This window comes from Danio rerio, chromosome 4 (assembly GCF_052040795.2).
Source record: "Danio rerio strain M-AB ecotype USA chromosome 4, GRCz13ab, whole genome shotgun sequence".
NCBI lineage: Eukaryota > Metazoa > Chordata > Actinopteri > Cypriniformes > Danionidae > Danio > Danio rerio.
Genome location: NC_141024.2, coordinates 35,036,600 through 35,051,974, shown reverse-complemented (window position 1 = coordinate 35,051,974; position 15,375 = coordinate 35,036,600). Strand labels below are relative to the sequence as shown.

The following is a 15,375-nucleotide window of genomic DNA, read 5'->3' as shown; positions in this document are numbered from 1 at the left end:
TGGTTCCAAAATATGATCAAAATTCTAATTGAATTCCTTCAAATAAATCCGATAGGACGCTTCTTTTTTGTCTGTATAATCGTAAAAAAAAAAATTCTGTGTAACCGCTCCAATCTACTTTTTGTTCATGTTGTTTTTTGTTATGTGCGTCAGCAACTCCCTGGATGCTTATTACAGTTCACAGGCAGAAAAAACGGCCCAGTGGCCTAATGGATAAGGCACCAGCCTTTGAAGCTGGGGATTGAGGGTTCAAGTCCCACCTGGGTTGTCTTTGATGCATTTCTTATTAAGTTGGCTGTGCAGCACAATCCAGTGTGACCTTCAAAAAGCTAGGTTCATACCCTTAGGTCAAAAAGACATGACAATGGAAAACTCTTTAGAGAATCTGTTTTGTCATTAGGTGTACACACCAGATCGTCTGAATGCAATATGGTATAGGAATCCTAAAGTGCTGTTTTCTGAGTTATAAGAACTTCCTGAGCCATACAACAGATATGGCAAACGCTAGTATTGGCCCAGTGGCCTAATGGATGAGGAATCAGCCTTCAAAGCTAGGGATTGTGGGTTTAAGTCCCATTTGGGTTGTGTTTGTTGGGTTACATATAAATTGTATGGAAAAAATCCTGACATGTCTCCTCAAAGCTTATGCGTGATGATCTAAGGTCAATAGTTCGCTAGAGAGGGAGGGAGATCTTGACTTCAAGTACCCGGTGGCTTTCAAATAATGGTCTCATGTTAGGTGGATGATGATGAAATGCAAACAAGAAAATAGCTGCAGAAAGGTTGTGATTTCATGTTAATGAGAGTGGCCTCGTCTGGAATTTGAAACTCAAGACCAGTCTCAAACAATACCCCAGGACCAATGAGACACGAAGGTGGATGATTACACAAAGAAAATGTTTGTCCATTAGTTGCAAACATCTTATTTGATGGAATGCAAACTGGCATCGAGATCCCAAAGTGCAGTTTTCCATGCGTTGGCATCTTGTTGAGGGCATACAAGAGCTCCATGACAAAAACTTGGTAACATGGCCCAGTGGCCTAAAGGATAGGGCATCAGCCTCTGGAGTTGGGCGTTGTGAGTTCAAGTCCCATCTGGGTTGTCTTTGAAGGTCTCACTTCAAGTTGGGAGCAATGTTTGTTGGATGAAACACAGTAGCTGTGAAAACCTTCTAGAGATGTGTTTGCGTGTCATTAACTTCCTTCGTTGTCATCCTTATTACAACGATCCATAAACAAATCTAACAACTGAATCATTGCCGCTACTTTCTTTCAAATCAACTCACTTTTATTGTCACATCATCAGCAGCACGTGTGCTATGATGAGTGAAAAGCTTAGGTGCTGGCTCCAGACAACACAAAATACAGAGTAATACAGTGCAAATACAACCACAGTGCAAAAAAAAAAAGACAGTGCAAATACGACAGTACAAAATACAGACAGTGCAAATACAACGACAATGTGAAATTGACAGCGATGTGTACAATGAATAGGTGTCCACATAGTTGTAGGCAGTATTGTTTCAAGTATGGATTTTGATATTGATGGTGTGCAGTGAGGGTATGGTAGAGTCTGTGTGTGGTGTGTTAAGTGTTCATCAGCCTGATAGTCGGAGGGAAGAAACTTTCCTTCAGCCAGCTGGTACGTGACTGGATGCGGCAGAACCATCTGCCTGAGGGTAGCAAACGATTTTGTCGGTATAATTGTACATGTTCGACTAATTTAGATTAGAAGTAGATTGTGGGTTCAAGTCCCACCTGGGTTGTCTTTGATGCAGTTCCTTTTAAGTTGGCTGTGCAGCGCAATCCAGTGTGGCCTTCAAAAAGCTAGGTTCATACCCTTAAGTCAAAAAAACATGAAAATGGAAAACTCTTCAGAGAAGCTATTTTTTCATTAGGTGTACACATCAGATCGTCTGAAAGCAATAGGGATCCTAAAGTGCTGCTTTCTGAGTTACAATAACTTTATGAGTCATACAACAGATATAACAAATGCTAGTATTGGCTCAGTGGCCTAATGGATAAGACATCACCCTTCGAAGCTGGGGATTGTGGATTCAAGTCCTGTTCGGGTTGTGTTTGTTGGGTTACATTTAAGTTGTGCAAAAAAATCCTGGCTTGTGTACTCAAATCTTAGGTGTGATGATCCGAGGACAATGGTTAGCTTTGAATTCTCAGACTTGCTGCACACTTCAATTAAGATTCATCCAATCTTGCTCGAGTCTCACTGTCACGTTACAAACCTAAAAGGTTCCGCTAAGCTCTAGTAATGGAGATCTTGACTTCAAGTGCCCCGTGGCTCTCAACTAACAATCTCATGTTAGGTGGATGATAATGAAATGCAAGCAAGAAAATAGCTGCAGAAAGGTTGTGATTTCAAGTTAATGAGAGTGGCCTTGACTGGAATTTGAAACTCTCAAGACCAGTCACACTATACACTAGAACCATACCCCAGGACCGATGAGACAGGAATATGAATGATTGCAGAAAGAAAATGTTTGTCCATTAGTTCTTATTTGACGGAATGCAAACTGGCATCAAGATCCTAAAGTGCAGTTTTCCATGCGGTGGCATCTTGTTGAAGGCATACAAGAGATCCTTGATAATAGATTGGTGACGTGGCCCAGTGGCCTAATGGATAAGGCATCAGCCTCCGGAGCTGGGGATTGTGGGTTCAAGTCCCACCTGGGTCGGCCTTGAAGGTCTAACTTCAATTTGCTAGCAATGTTTGGTGGATGAAAACACAGTAGCTGTGAAGACCTTCTTGAGATGTGTTTGCATGTCATTAACTTCCTTCGTTGGCATCCATATTTCCTGTTATGACTAAAAGGGTACTCTGTGCTTACATATAAAGCTGGTGGGGTTTTCATGATCCATAAACAAATCTAATTACCGAACCATTGCCACTGCTTTTTTTTGTCTGTATTGTACATGTTAGAATGATTTACAGTAGGTGAGAGTTCAATGTGGCTATTACCGCCGTGGCATATACCGCCACCGCTTTAAATGGACAAGCACGAGTTTTTAATGTAGGACCGCAGTCTTTGAATGTGCCTCCAGGATGCACAACGGGATGATAACAGACAGAAATAGCCTATACAGCAGCTGTAAATATGCTACTGTTCTTATAAATAAAGATGAAACGATAAAACAAAGCATTATAATTCCTTCATTAATCATTAAACATTTGTTAACAAGCTTTATTATCATTGTAAACTTGTTAAGTGCAATGAGGATTAATTTTGGAAAGTAGAATTGAAGAAATAAAAGACAACAATAACAAAAATAAAAGCGCAAACATTCAGAACAAATAAGTAGGCCTAAATAAATAAATAAAGCAGTCTTTTAGCCTAAATATAAAAAGATGTTGTTTGCTATTTTGATAGAACTAGGACAGTCATTTATTAAGCTTTTTCATTTATATCTTCATTTACATTTTTACTTATGATTTTGTTGTTGATTAAGCATAAAAATAAATTGACCTACCTCAAGCAGATCACTAAAAGTACAAAAAAAAAATCATTTTGCCGCAGGACATAAATGAAGTCCCGCAAGTTTATTTTTAATAATTTAGTTGTAGTTCAGTTCATTTTTTCGAAACGTCAATGTTCTCCTTTAAAGTATAATTGTTGTTTTGTTTTTTGTTTGGTTTTTTACTTGTAGTAATGGCTCAGTATCTTTGGTATTTTAATTTTAATTTTTAGTCATCTTGCGTGTGAAATATAATTCGCGCATAACTGCGTAAAAAGAAGAAAAAGTTGTCAAAAGTTAGAGCCAATTCATCCAAATTAGCCATATTAAAATACAGCATGTATGTTAATACAGGCAGAGTGTAAACAAACTCAGGGTAAGGCTAAATTATGCACTTTCCTTTTAAGGCAAGATTTGCGGTGAACCAATAAGAGGTTTTACCAACCACTTATTTACAAATATTATATGTCAATTATCGTGCTCATGAGTTGATATGTTGCCTTTTTATAGCCTACATGCTACTATGGTGTATAATAATGTTTGGTGGAACAGTAAATTGGTTTAACAACTTGAATTTGGAATCGGGCCAGCCGAGTTGATTTCAGAAAATATTTTTTTTATTATACATATATATTATTATATTATTAAATTACCACTATTTTGGAGACCATGCGCTTCTTCACCCTCTTCTCCACTGTTTTCTTAAGTAAGTTAAAATGATGTTAAAACATGAAATGTAGGAAAACAGTACAAATAATCATGAAGGAGATAACGGAAAGACAGAATGGTATAATAATTACCCTTTGTGAGTTCCCGGTCCTCTTTCTGTAAAAAAAATGAGCTGTTATTAATGACTAAATAGGTCACGCAGAAGATCAGCTAAGAAAAGTTCTACAGGGTCTGTGGCACTTGCGGCCTTATGGGTTCATACAGGTTGTGAAAAGTGGGTGGGAATGCAAAGCTGTGAATCTTTTGGATATGACAATAGCCTGTACTGTATAAAGTAGCCTAAATTTATCAACTTACCCTAATCCTTTAGCTTTCATTTACTTAATTTTTTTTTACAATAAAATTGTTGCAAAGTAGCAATAGACAAGTTGTTACAGCAACACACAAATATGTTTCAAAGGATTAAAATATTAAAAAAGTTATTATGTTCTACATAAATATAAAAACTGCTGCCTCCATGCCTTCTTCATCTTGGGTGGCTTGTTTTTAGTTCATTCATGACAACTTGCTTTCTTATAATGTTATTATTAGCAGCAGTATTGTTTATTATATGCATATTTATATTTGTGTTATTAAAAACAAGCTTAGATTTGTCTACCTGTCAGGTTTTGGACCATATGGGGCATAGCTAAATTATATGTACAAAAAAACAATACACAACAAAAGAGTTTTGAAATATTAAATATGAAGCATTTTGGTTAGATTACATTAATCAAATCACGCAAACAGAGCATTTAGAAATTACGCAAACAGAGAGTAAAACCATCAGAAACCTACCTTCTTTTCTGTCATCCAGTCCTGCGCAAACAAGTGTTTATGTGTTTGTCTGACATGGTTAAATTAAAAAAAAAAAAATAAAATAAATGTAAAGCTTTATTATAGCTGTTGAGCGCAAGGCTATTTCCCAAAGATGGGTTGCGGTTGGAAGGGCATCCGCTGTGTAAAAACTTGCTGGATAAGTTGGTGGTTCATTCCGCTGTGGTGACCCCGGATTAATAAAGGGACTAAGCTGATAAGAAAATGAATGAATGAATAAAATATAGGCTATAGCCTAGTCTATATTTTATTACTTGCACTTATGTCCTGCAACACTTAACAATTTCCTTGATAACCGAATAATATGCAACATCCTTAAATTATTCTCTTAAATAAAGGGAAATTACCTATCAAGTGTCATATAGTCTAGGGAAATGTTAATATGATTAGGTTTCTCCTGAGCATTTGGGCAGAATGTTTGACGACGTCTATCAAAAAGAGGACGTTATAAAATATATATTTTTTACTGACCTATTACCGGAAAGTTTCTTTAGGCAACTTAACCCTGCGTTTTTGTCAAGATTCCCCCGTACTTTACCATTTAATCCCTCTATCATGTTTATCCCACTTGATTCCTCAGTTATATCACTGGGTGCTGTTAATGCTCCGGTCAGCTAATCAAAAACTTGTCTGCATATTTACTTAAGGGTGAGTCACAGGTGGATAAGATCAATCTTTGGTTAAGCAAACTTTAACTACAAAAAACTGACTACAAATGTGCAGATATCTTCATTCTCACAATACCAAACTAAGCTTTTTGCATAATATGCGTTTATACAAACATTTAAGCAACACATTCATAATCATGATGATTATTTTTGCCAGTGCAATTCGTGCGCTAGTTTTATTCATCCATTTACGTTGATGATCATGTTAATGGATGGCCGCAAACTTCACAGTTCATCGGGCACAGTTAACAACCTTTCTGCATATTGCAGCACATTAACAAATCGACTCAGAATCACTTAGCTATCATAACCGTTTTGTGTTTCATTTATAGATTTAATTTCAGATCATTTCAACCAATTATTGCAGTGAAAAAAAAATGATGCATCAATACATCAAAGCACTCTCTTGCTGACATCAGGGCTTTCCTGTTGCAGTCGGGTGTGCACGTCTACAACACCACTATAAGACGACACTATAGACATCAAAGACCTGTAGGCCTTCCTAGAAAAACATCTGCAAGGAAAATGAACAGGTATTGTGTATTATCATCTTGTCAAATCAAGTATTTCAGCAACACTGATGTCAAAAAGTTATTAATAAAATTTTTGTATGTGTTTGTTGTATAGTGCTGCACTTAAAACGATTGACGAAAAACTTAACAAGGACAATGAGCGATCTGCTAAAAAGGTTCAGAGTGAGCTTCTGTTTAGAATACAGTTAAAAGCATCAGTCTGCAATATTAGAAAACCATTAAAACAACTCAGGTGGACCTATGGAAAAGCCAGGTAAGCCATTTTGAACAATGCCATAATGAAAAGATTCAATTAACATTCATTCATGCATCTCTTTATTTAGGCTATTTGCTTTATACGTGCTTACATGTCCTACAAATTTAGTAATAGTACAGACCCTATTAATAATGTTGTAAAACCGAAAGCAAAGCATCCAAAAAAATTCATGCCTGGGGAGCCATATCCCGCCAGGGACCTGGACCGCTAGTTGTGTTAGAAAATTAGTTCAAATTTCTTCAATATGATTTAATCGTTTCTTTGCAGTTTCTTTATTTATATCTTTTTTTTTTCTATTTTCAGGAATTATGGACAGCTGTTTTTACAAAGAAACTATAGTAAAATTTAATCAGGTTCCATATGTAAAACAACACTTTAAAGAACCACATCGCTTCTTCCAAGGTAGATACAGTATGTAGGCCTACTGTTCTAACTGTGTGTGTGTGTGTGTGTACATGTTCACTGCTGTGTGTGTGTGTGTGTGTGCACACGTTCACTGCTGTGTGAATGTGTTGAACTTTTTTATCAATCTTGATGATTATAGAATAAATAGTAAAGTTAACACATTGTTTAAAGGTTACATAGTTTACCCATTTTTTTATGATTTAACACTATTATTATGGTTCTTCTGAGTGTGCCAGTTTAGGTTCAGTTCAAAAAACAATTCAGATTTTTATTATGATGTGTTATAATGTGTCATTTTGGGGGCGTGTACACAGCTTGCTGTTTTACATTTACATTTAGCAGACGCTTTTATCCAAAGCAACTTACAAATGAGGACAAGGAAGCAATTTACACAACTATAAGAGCAACAATGAATAAGTGCTGTAGGCAAGTTTCAGGTGTGTAAAGTCTAAAAAGGAAAGCATTAGTAATGTAAGATTTTTTTTTTTTGAGTACAGTTAGTGGTATAGCTAGAGGCAATTGCAGATTAGGAAGTGAAGTGGACACTAAATAGTTGAGTTGTTAGTCGTTTCTTGAACGACTAACAAGTGACTCTGTTTCTTGAACGACTAACAAGTGACTCTGCCATTCTGATGCAGTTAGGGAGTTCATTCCACCAACTGGGCAGATTGAATGCGAGAGTTCGGGAAAGTGATTACTTCCCTCCTTGGGATGGAACCAAAAGGTGACGTTTATTCACAGAACGAAAGTTTCTGGAGGGCATATAAATCTGCAGAAGTAAGAGCAGATAAGAGGGAGCAAAGCCAGAGGTCGCTTTGTAGGCAAACATCAGAGCTTTGAATTTGATGCGAGCAGCAACTGGCAGCCAGTACAAACGGGTGAGTAGCGGAGTGACATGTGCTCTTTTCAATTCATTAAAGACCACTCATGCTGCTGCATTCTGGAGTAGCTGAAGGGGCGTGTTGCTTCACATGAAAATTAGTTTCAAATTCAGTCGTTTGGTGAGTAAATGAATATGATAAATAAGAACACACAGGCATGTGCGTATAGACATTGTTACATATTGAGTAACATTAATTTTGACAATGCAAGTGTGTATTGTTCCTCTGTGTTTCCTCCATTATCTATCTCTTTCTCTCTCTCTCTCTCTCCACATGAGCGGAGATCAGGTGCAGCTGTGAGAGGGGCGGCGCCAGCTATAAAGGCACGCCGTTGACGCTCCTCATCGAGTTCTCTTCCTGTTTCCCCTTGCTTTTGTGTGTGTCTGAGCAGCTCGCTCTGAGTTCTCTGTGCGGCAGTGATCTGTCTGAAACCTTTTGTTCAAAGTAATCCGGCGAGATACTCTGTTAAATACGGTAATAGGACGGTAACCTGCATTAGCGGTGGCTGATTGTGTAATGCCTTTCTCCAACCCTGTTTCAAAGTCATCTGGTGAGATACTCTGTTAAATACGGTACTAGGACGGTATCATGTGTTAGCTGTGGCTAATATTTACCTTAATGCTGAATGATCAACGGGAAGGCCCTTTTTCTTTTGTCCAGTTTTCTCCTGTTTTGTGGTTAGTTATGGAGGTTAGAATTGTATGCTTTATTTATGGAATTTTATTTTTGGTATAGGTAAGAGGTTTAATATTAGGTAACGTACCTTGTTTTGTTTCTTGTTTTGGCCTTTTTGTTCCCTGATTCTGATTTTGATCTTTTTGTTTAATAAATCTGATACCCCTTATTGACAACTTGGCCTGTGTGTGTGTGCTTGGGGGAACAGGAACGGGGACTCCGGGTGACCACTTTTTATAGCGGTCATCCTTAAACTTATGTGCGTAGCGGGGTGCATCCGCTACATAACAAAATACAATGTAATGTTGTACAGTAACATGTCATTTGTTTGTTTCAGTTATCTTCATTTGAATGGTTTCGTGAGAATGTGATGGTGTGCTTTATCTGCCTACTGAAGTGGGCGGGTTGTGTGACGTTAGATTCGGGGGACGTTATGGGGGCGGGGTTTGCGTGACGTGCTGCGAGCTACTAGCGCGAGAGTGGAAACGCAACATGATTTTGACCTCACTGCTTAACCTCCTAGGCAATTGGCCCAGCCCAATTAAATCCCCAGCCTCAGCTCACAGCCTAGAAGTCCAATGCGCTATCCATTGCACCACAGAGCTTGAATGCTCTCCAGCCTCAAGCACTGTTGCACAGAAAGCACTTTTTGGTACTCTCTGGCCCATGAAAGAATGGCCAACTGCGGACAAGGCACTGCTGGGATTCAAACCCAGGATCTCCTGTTTACTAGACAGGCGCTTTGACCAACTAAGCCACAGTGCCAAATGATGTTAACATGGGCTAATTGTTTAATCGAAAAAAAAAGGAAAAGTAAACCTAACAACGGTAGCGCTGCATGTGTAAATGTCTGGACTTGATATATTAAAGTCCAGTTGGTTAGGCATTACCACACTTTGCTATATAAAGCCATCGTCCAAAGCCCTCTTGAACGAGCAGCATTCTTAAGGATTTGAGTTTTGTTAAGAAACCGACTGCTAAACATCCCGCTGCGTAAACAGTCGTAACTCTTAAGAATAAGCAGTCCTGGAACCTGTACATTAGGCACTGCTGGGATTTGAACCCAGGATCTCCTGTTTACTAGACAGGCGCTTTGACCAACTAAGCCACAGCGCAAAAAAGAGGGCAAGATGTTTCTGCACAAAGAGATCAAAAAAAAGACAGCAAGTCTTTAAATGGCAACCTAAGAGGTTGTTCAACTCTATTTGTTGCACTATCCATTACGCCTCAAAGCTATACAATTTCATAATTCATTTCGTTAAGCTCTATAAAACAAGCACTAAGGCGCTGCTGGGAGTTGAACCCAGGATCTCCTGTTTACAAGACAGGCACTTTGACCAGCTAAGTAACAGCGCCACAAAAATATATTGTAAGAGACATTTGCCCAATAACAAAAATCGGAGAAGAAAAAAACCAATAGTCAACAAAAATCAGCGTGTCATGATGCAGAAAATGCTGACAAGATGGAAGGGGTCTTTTAGGGCCTACTTACACTATGCCATCCGTACCGTACCGTGCCCAGGTCCGTTTCCCGGATCGTTTGAGAAGTGAAAGTGCGCTGAATCGGGCTCAAGCACGGTTCACTTGGCCGGCCCTGGCCCAGTTGGAAGAGGTGTGCCTGAACACGGTTCACTTGAGCCAAAGCCTGAAAGCGAGACGTGACTTTTAAGGGACTGTTTCATATGGATTTATTAATCATTCTTACTGTTCAGTGAACGCAAACTGCCGTCGTTTATTGAAGACGCAAACTCCTCACTTCACGACAGCTGCGCGCCTTCAGCAGACCTCCTCATACCTGCAGCACGAGGGGTTTATGATTGTTTATGAGCGCCAGAAGTGGCGGATCTGTTCGGCAAAATATCTGACTGCGTGTCAATGCATCCCTAAGGACTGTTTGGCGAAATATTTGACTGCATATCAAACGATTTAAACGATATAACTAGAGAAATCTCCACTGTGCTTTTGAGTGAGAGCGCGCTTCTCACTGAACAGCCCAGCAGTGATGACGTAAGCGTGCCGAAGCCCGTTTGTGGTGTGAGCGCGGGCCGTCGGGGGAGACGGGAGGGGGGACAAGCATGCTTTGGCCTGGTTTGAGGCAACTGTACCTAGTGTGAGGTGTGAGTACGGCCTTAGAGTCTGGATGATTATGTCTCAAACCTGACCGGTACCCTGGACCCTGCTCCTCTTGAATAAGCTCAAACCCAAAACCCTGAGATTAAGAGTCTCATGCTCTACAGACTGAGCTAGCTGGGCTGGTGAGGAGCTTATTCAAGAGCTAGACACCGTTTACATCAATACCTTCCCTACCCTGGAGAATGTTCTGCTAAATCCTGATTTCATCCTGTAACGCTGGACAGAATGTCGCTTGACGTGCGTTCCAAGTTGTGAGTGATTTACATGTTTAGTCAATGCAAACGCGTGTATAGACATCCTGCGGCATGATGCGCGCGAATGGTGCGGCGCGAATGACGCAAATTGATCATTTTGCACGAATCCCTCGAGTTCGAAAATCTGAACTCAGTGATTGTGACGTAGAACCTGTTGATGGTGTCCCGGGGGAAAACCTCCGAGCAACAATCAACCACCAACCTTTCAGATAGCAGGCAAACGTGCTAACCAATTGAGCCAAAGAGACTTAGTGAAAGGTCACCTATAGTGGTAGAAACACTGAACTTTGTCTCAAAAGGTCTGTCATATGAACCTAATGTAAGTTTGCTTAGAGAGACAGAAAGGTAACAGAAGCACCCAACATGGAGCTCGAACACATGACCCTGATATTAAGAGTCTCATGCTCTACCGACTGAGCTAGCCAGGCTGGTAAGAAACTTTTTCAAGAACTAGTTACCGTTTACATCAATACCTTCCCTAACTGTGACAAAGTTCTGCTAAATCCTCATCTTGTATCATCTCAGCTTCATCTTGTAATGCTGGACAGAATGTGGCCCAGGATCTATGCCCAGTGCACGTGTTAGCAGTTGCAAGGCAGCAAAATGCCTAATTCGTCCCTGGGTGGGCTTGAACCAAACCACCAACCTTTCAGAAAACAGCCGAACACGCTAACCGATTGCGCCATAGAGACTAAGTAAAAGGTCACCTACAGTGGTAGAAACGCTGAACTTTGTCTCAAAAGGTCTGTTATATGAACCTAATCAAAGTTTGCTGAGAGAGAGACAGAAAGGTAACAGAAAAGCCCAACATGGGACTCAAACCTTCGAACTTGAGATTAAGAGTCTCATGCTCTACCCACTAAGCTAGCCGAGTTGATGAGGAGCTCTTTTAAGAGCTAGACACCATTTACAGTAATACCTTCCCTACCTGTGATCTTACTGCTAGAGCTTGGAGAAGGGGTATAGGTGTGTGTGGATTTCGGTCATACACTTTACATCTCCAGGCAGAAAAAAAATCCTCAATAGGTTTGAGGAATGGAGAATATGGAGGGGGAGATAAACAACTAAAAAACATGGGTGGGCAGTAAACCAGTTATGAACCAGATGAGCTCTGATTTTTAAATTGCAATTCTTTGTGAAAGGTGTTTACCTATATGATCAGTTAGTATGCAAAATAGGACAACTGACTTTACAATTGTGAATGACAGTGTGTTCCTTGTGAAAACAAAAGATTTCTGCATGAAAATTGTTCAAAATGCAAAGAATTGTGTGTAGTGTTTTGAAAAAAGTGTGTTTGAACCTGCAATTTGAGCGTAAAGCAGGAATTGTGCTTGTAGTTTAGCAGAATTGGTTCAGGGGGTTGGTGCATCAGTTACATGTAGTAGTCATTGTGTCTGTAGTACAAGTAATTGTGTGTAAACAAATGGAAAAAAAACTGTAATTAATAGGTCACCTATAGCTTTAGCTTGAGGCTGTGTTCAAAATGACATCAATGTTTTCAAAGTGCACTGCTAAGTGAGCACAATTGTAAACATGACGATTGCTAAAACTGAACTGCAAAAATAATTTGAAAGCAAATTACACTTAAGGGAGATGATCTTAATGTTTTTTTATTTGAATTTAAACTTTGAATGTTAGAATGTTCTAAATGAATATGGCATAGGGGGATAACTGGGAATAGAACACAGCCAGGAACTATGTTTCTACAGCTCCAGAGTTGTAGTTGTGAGTGCTTAAGTTTGCGACGTAGTTTGCGAATGTTCGGTGGAGCAATGGATTTGGGAAACGGCAAATCAACAAACTATGCTTATAACTACGGTACTTGCGACCTTAGTTGGCTAACGATGGTTTTGGTCAGCTAACTTCATGTTAAATAATTGTCTTTAGGAATTTGCAGTTAAAATGTAAAATTCGATAAAGCAAGTTTTAATTGTAATTGTAGACATGTTAGTTGAGACATGTTATCGGTTGTTATTGCCTATAATTTAAATTGTTACAACTGTAATAGCATTTTGTATTGCATTATTATTACTAAATGCAAATTAAAACTAAATGCTATAGCTTAAAGCAGGGGTCACCAATCTCGGTCCTGGAGGGCCAATGTCCCTGCTGAGTTGAGCTCCAACTTGCCTCAACATACCTGCCTGAGTATTTCATGTATACCTTGTAAAACCTTGATTAGCTTGTTCAGGTGTTTTTGATTAGGGTTGGAGCTAAAATCTGCAGGACACCGGCCCTCCAGGAACAAGTTTGGTGACTCCTGGCTTAAAAGGATAGTTCACTCAGACAGCAACTTTACAGGGCAACACTATGCTGACAAACTGGCATTCTCAGAAAAAGGCCTCAGTAAGCCACAACGCCCTTACAAAAAAGCAGACAACTGTAAGGGCTCAACCAAAATTTGAACCTGTGATTTCTCACGGCATGAACGAGAATCATACTCCTAGACAACCAAGCCACTATGCAAAGGAATGTTTTATGTGCCGACACTATCTGATGGCAAACTGGATTTCTTCGAAAGACGTTTTTTATGAAAGCCATAATGCCCTATAAAACAACAGAGAAACTGCAAGGGGTAAGGATTTGAAACAGGGACTTTTCACACCCTAAGCAAGAATCATACCCCTAGACCAACAAGCCACAAAAGCTTGAATATTTCACAAGACATCAGAAGCAGCAGAAGGTCAGAAATCCTTATTTAACAATTGTGTCAGAACATACCTTCAAAAGCTTTAGCGTTGAAGCAGGGCTTTTGCTTCATTTGGACGCCTTAAGCGTGAATCATGCCCCTAGACCAACGAGCAACTGCAAAACAGTCACTTTACATGGCAACACTATCTGCTGACAAAGCGGCATTCTCTGAAAAAGGCCTCTGTGTAAGCCACAACACCCTTACAAAACAGCAGACAACTGTAAGGGCTCAACCTAAATTTGAACGTGGGATTTCTCACGGCATGCTTGAGAATCATACTCCTAGACCAGCAAGCCACTATGCAAGGAATGTTTATGTGGCGACACTATCTGCTGACAAACTGGAATTTTTCGAAAGACATTTTTATGAAAGACATAATGCCCTGTAAAACACAGGACACCTGCAAGGGCTCGTCCGGGATTTAAACCCGGGACCTCGCCAGCCGAAGCGAGAATCATACCCCTAGACCAACGAGCCATTGCAAAACAGCAACTTTATATGGCAACACTATCTGTTGACAAACTGGCATTCTCAGAAAAAAGGCCTCTTTGTAAGCCACAACGACCTTACAATACAGCACACAACTGTAAGGGCTCAACCAAAATTTGAATCTGGGATTTCTCATGGCATGAACGAAAAATCATACTCCTAGAACATCAAGCCCCTAGGCAAAGGAATGTTTTATGTGGCGACACTATCTGCTGACAAACTGGAATTCTTCGAAAGACAGTTATATGAAAGAAATAATGCCCTGTAAAAGATAGTACACCTGCAAGGGCTCGTCCGGGATTTGAACCCGGGACCTCTCGCACCCGAAGCGAGAATCATACCCCTAGACCAACGAGCCACTGCAACCCACCCACTGCAAATTACTTTATATGGCAACACTATCTGCTGACCAACCGGCATTCTCAGAAAAAAGGCCTCTGTGTAAGCCACAACGCCCTTACAAAACAGCAGACAACTGTAAGGGCTCAACCGAAATTTGGATCTGGGATTTCTCATGGCATGAACGAAAAATCATATTCCTAGACCAGCAAGCCACTATGCAAAGTAATGTTTTATGTGGCGACACTATCTGCTGAAAATCTGGAATTCTTCGAAAGACATTTTTATGAAAGAGATAATGCCCTGTAAAAGGTAGTACACCTGCAAGGGCTCGTCCGGGATTTGAACCCGGGACCTCTCGCACCCGAAGCAAGAATCATACCCCTAGACCAACGAGCCACTAAATTAAGACAATTTCACATGGCGTCAGAAGCATCAGATCTCTAACGAATCAAGGGCACCCTAATCGAGAATCATACCCCTAGACCAACGAGCCACTGCAAAACAGAAACTGCAAATATCTTTATATGGCAACACTATCTGCTGACCAACCGGCATTCTCAGAAAAAAGGCCTCTGTGTAAGCCACAATGCCCTTACAAAACAGCAGACAACTGTAAGAGCTCAACCGAAATTTGAATGTGGGATTTCTCACGGCATGAACGAGAATCATACTCCCAGACAAGCAAGCCACTATGCAAAGGAATGTTTTATGTGCCGACACTATCTGCTGACAAACTGGAATTCTTCGAAAAACGTTTTTTACGAAAGCCATAATGCCGTGTAACGCAACAGAGAAACTGTAAGGGCTCGTCCGGGATTTGATCCCGGAACCTCTCGCACCCTATGCGAGAATCATACCCCTAGACCAACGAGCCACAAAAGTCTCAATATTTCACAATAAATCAGAAGCAACAGATGGTCAGAAATCCTTATCTAACAAACATTGAAGCTGGCCTTTTGCTTCATTTGGACCCGGGACTTCTGCAATGGTTCGTCCAGAATTTAAAAGCAGGACCTCTCGCACCTTATGCG

At 40.1% G+C, this 15,375-nt stretch overlaps 6 non-coding genes across 6 annotated transcripts; 2 read left to right on the top strand and 4 right to left on the bottom strand.

Moving 5' to 3' along the window:
- The first annotated feature begins 195 nt into the window (after window positions 1-195).
- Window positions 196-268, top strand: trnaq-uug (transfer RNA glutamine (anticodon UUG)). Its single transcript has one exon. It is a non-coding gene; the product is annotated as a tRNA-Gln (tRNA).
- Window positions 269-2,620: 2,352 nt separating this feature from the next.
- On the top strand, window positions 2,621-2,693 carry trnar-ccg (transfer RNA arginine (anticodon CCG)). Its single transcript has one exon. It is a non-coding gene; the product is annotated as a tRNA-Arg (tRNA).
- Window positions 2,694-9,125: 6,432 nt separating this feature from the next.
- Window positions 9,126-9,199, bottom strand: trnat-agu (transfer RNA threonine (anticodon AGU)). Its single transcript has one exon. It is a non-coding gene; the product is annotated as a tRNA-Thr (tRNA).
- A 517-nt stretch (window positions 9,200-9,716) lies between these two features.
- trnat-ugu (transfer RNA threonine (anticodon UGU)) lies at window positions 9,717-9,790 on the bottom strand. The gene has a single exon. It is a non-coding gene; the product is annotated as a tRNA-Thr (tRNA).
- A 4,498-nt stretch (window positions 9,791-14,288) lies between these two features.
- On the bottom strand, window positions 14,289-14,360 carry trnap-cgg (transfer RNA proline (anticodon CGG)). Its single transcript has one exon. It is a non-coding gene; the product is annotated as a tRNA-Pro (tRNA).
- A 308-nt stretch (window positions 14,361-14,668) lies between these two features.
- Window positions 14,669-14,740, bottom strand: trnap-cgg (transfer RNA proline (anticodon CGG)). Its single transcript has one exon. It is a non-coding gene; the product is annotated as a tRNA-Pro (tRNA).
- Between the last annotated feature and the right edge of the window lie 635 nt (window positions 14,741-15,375).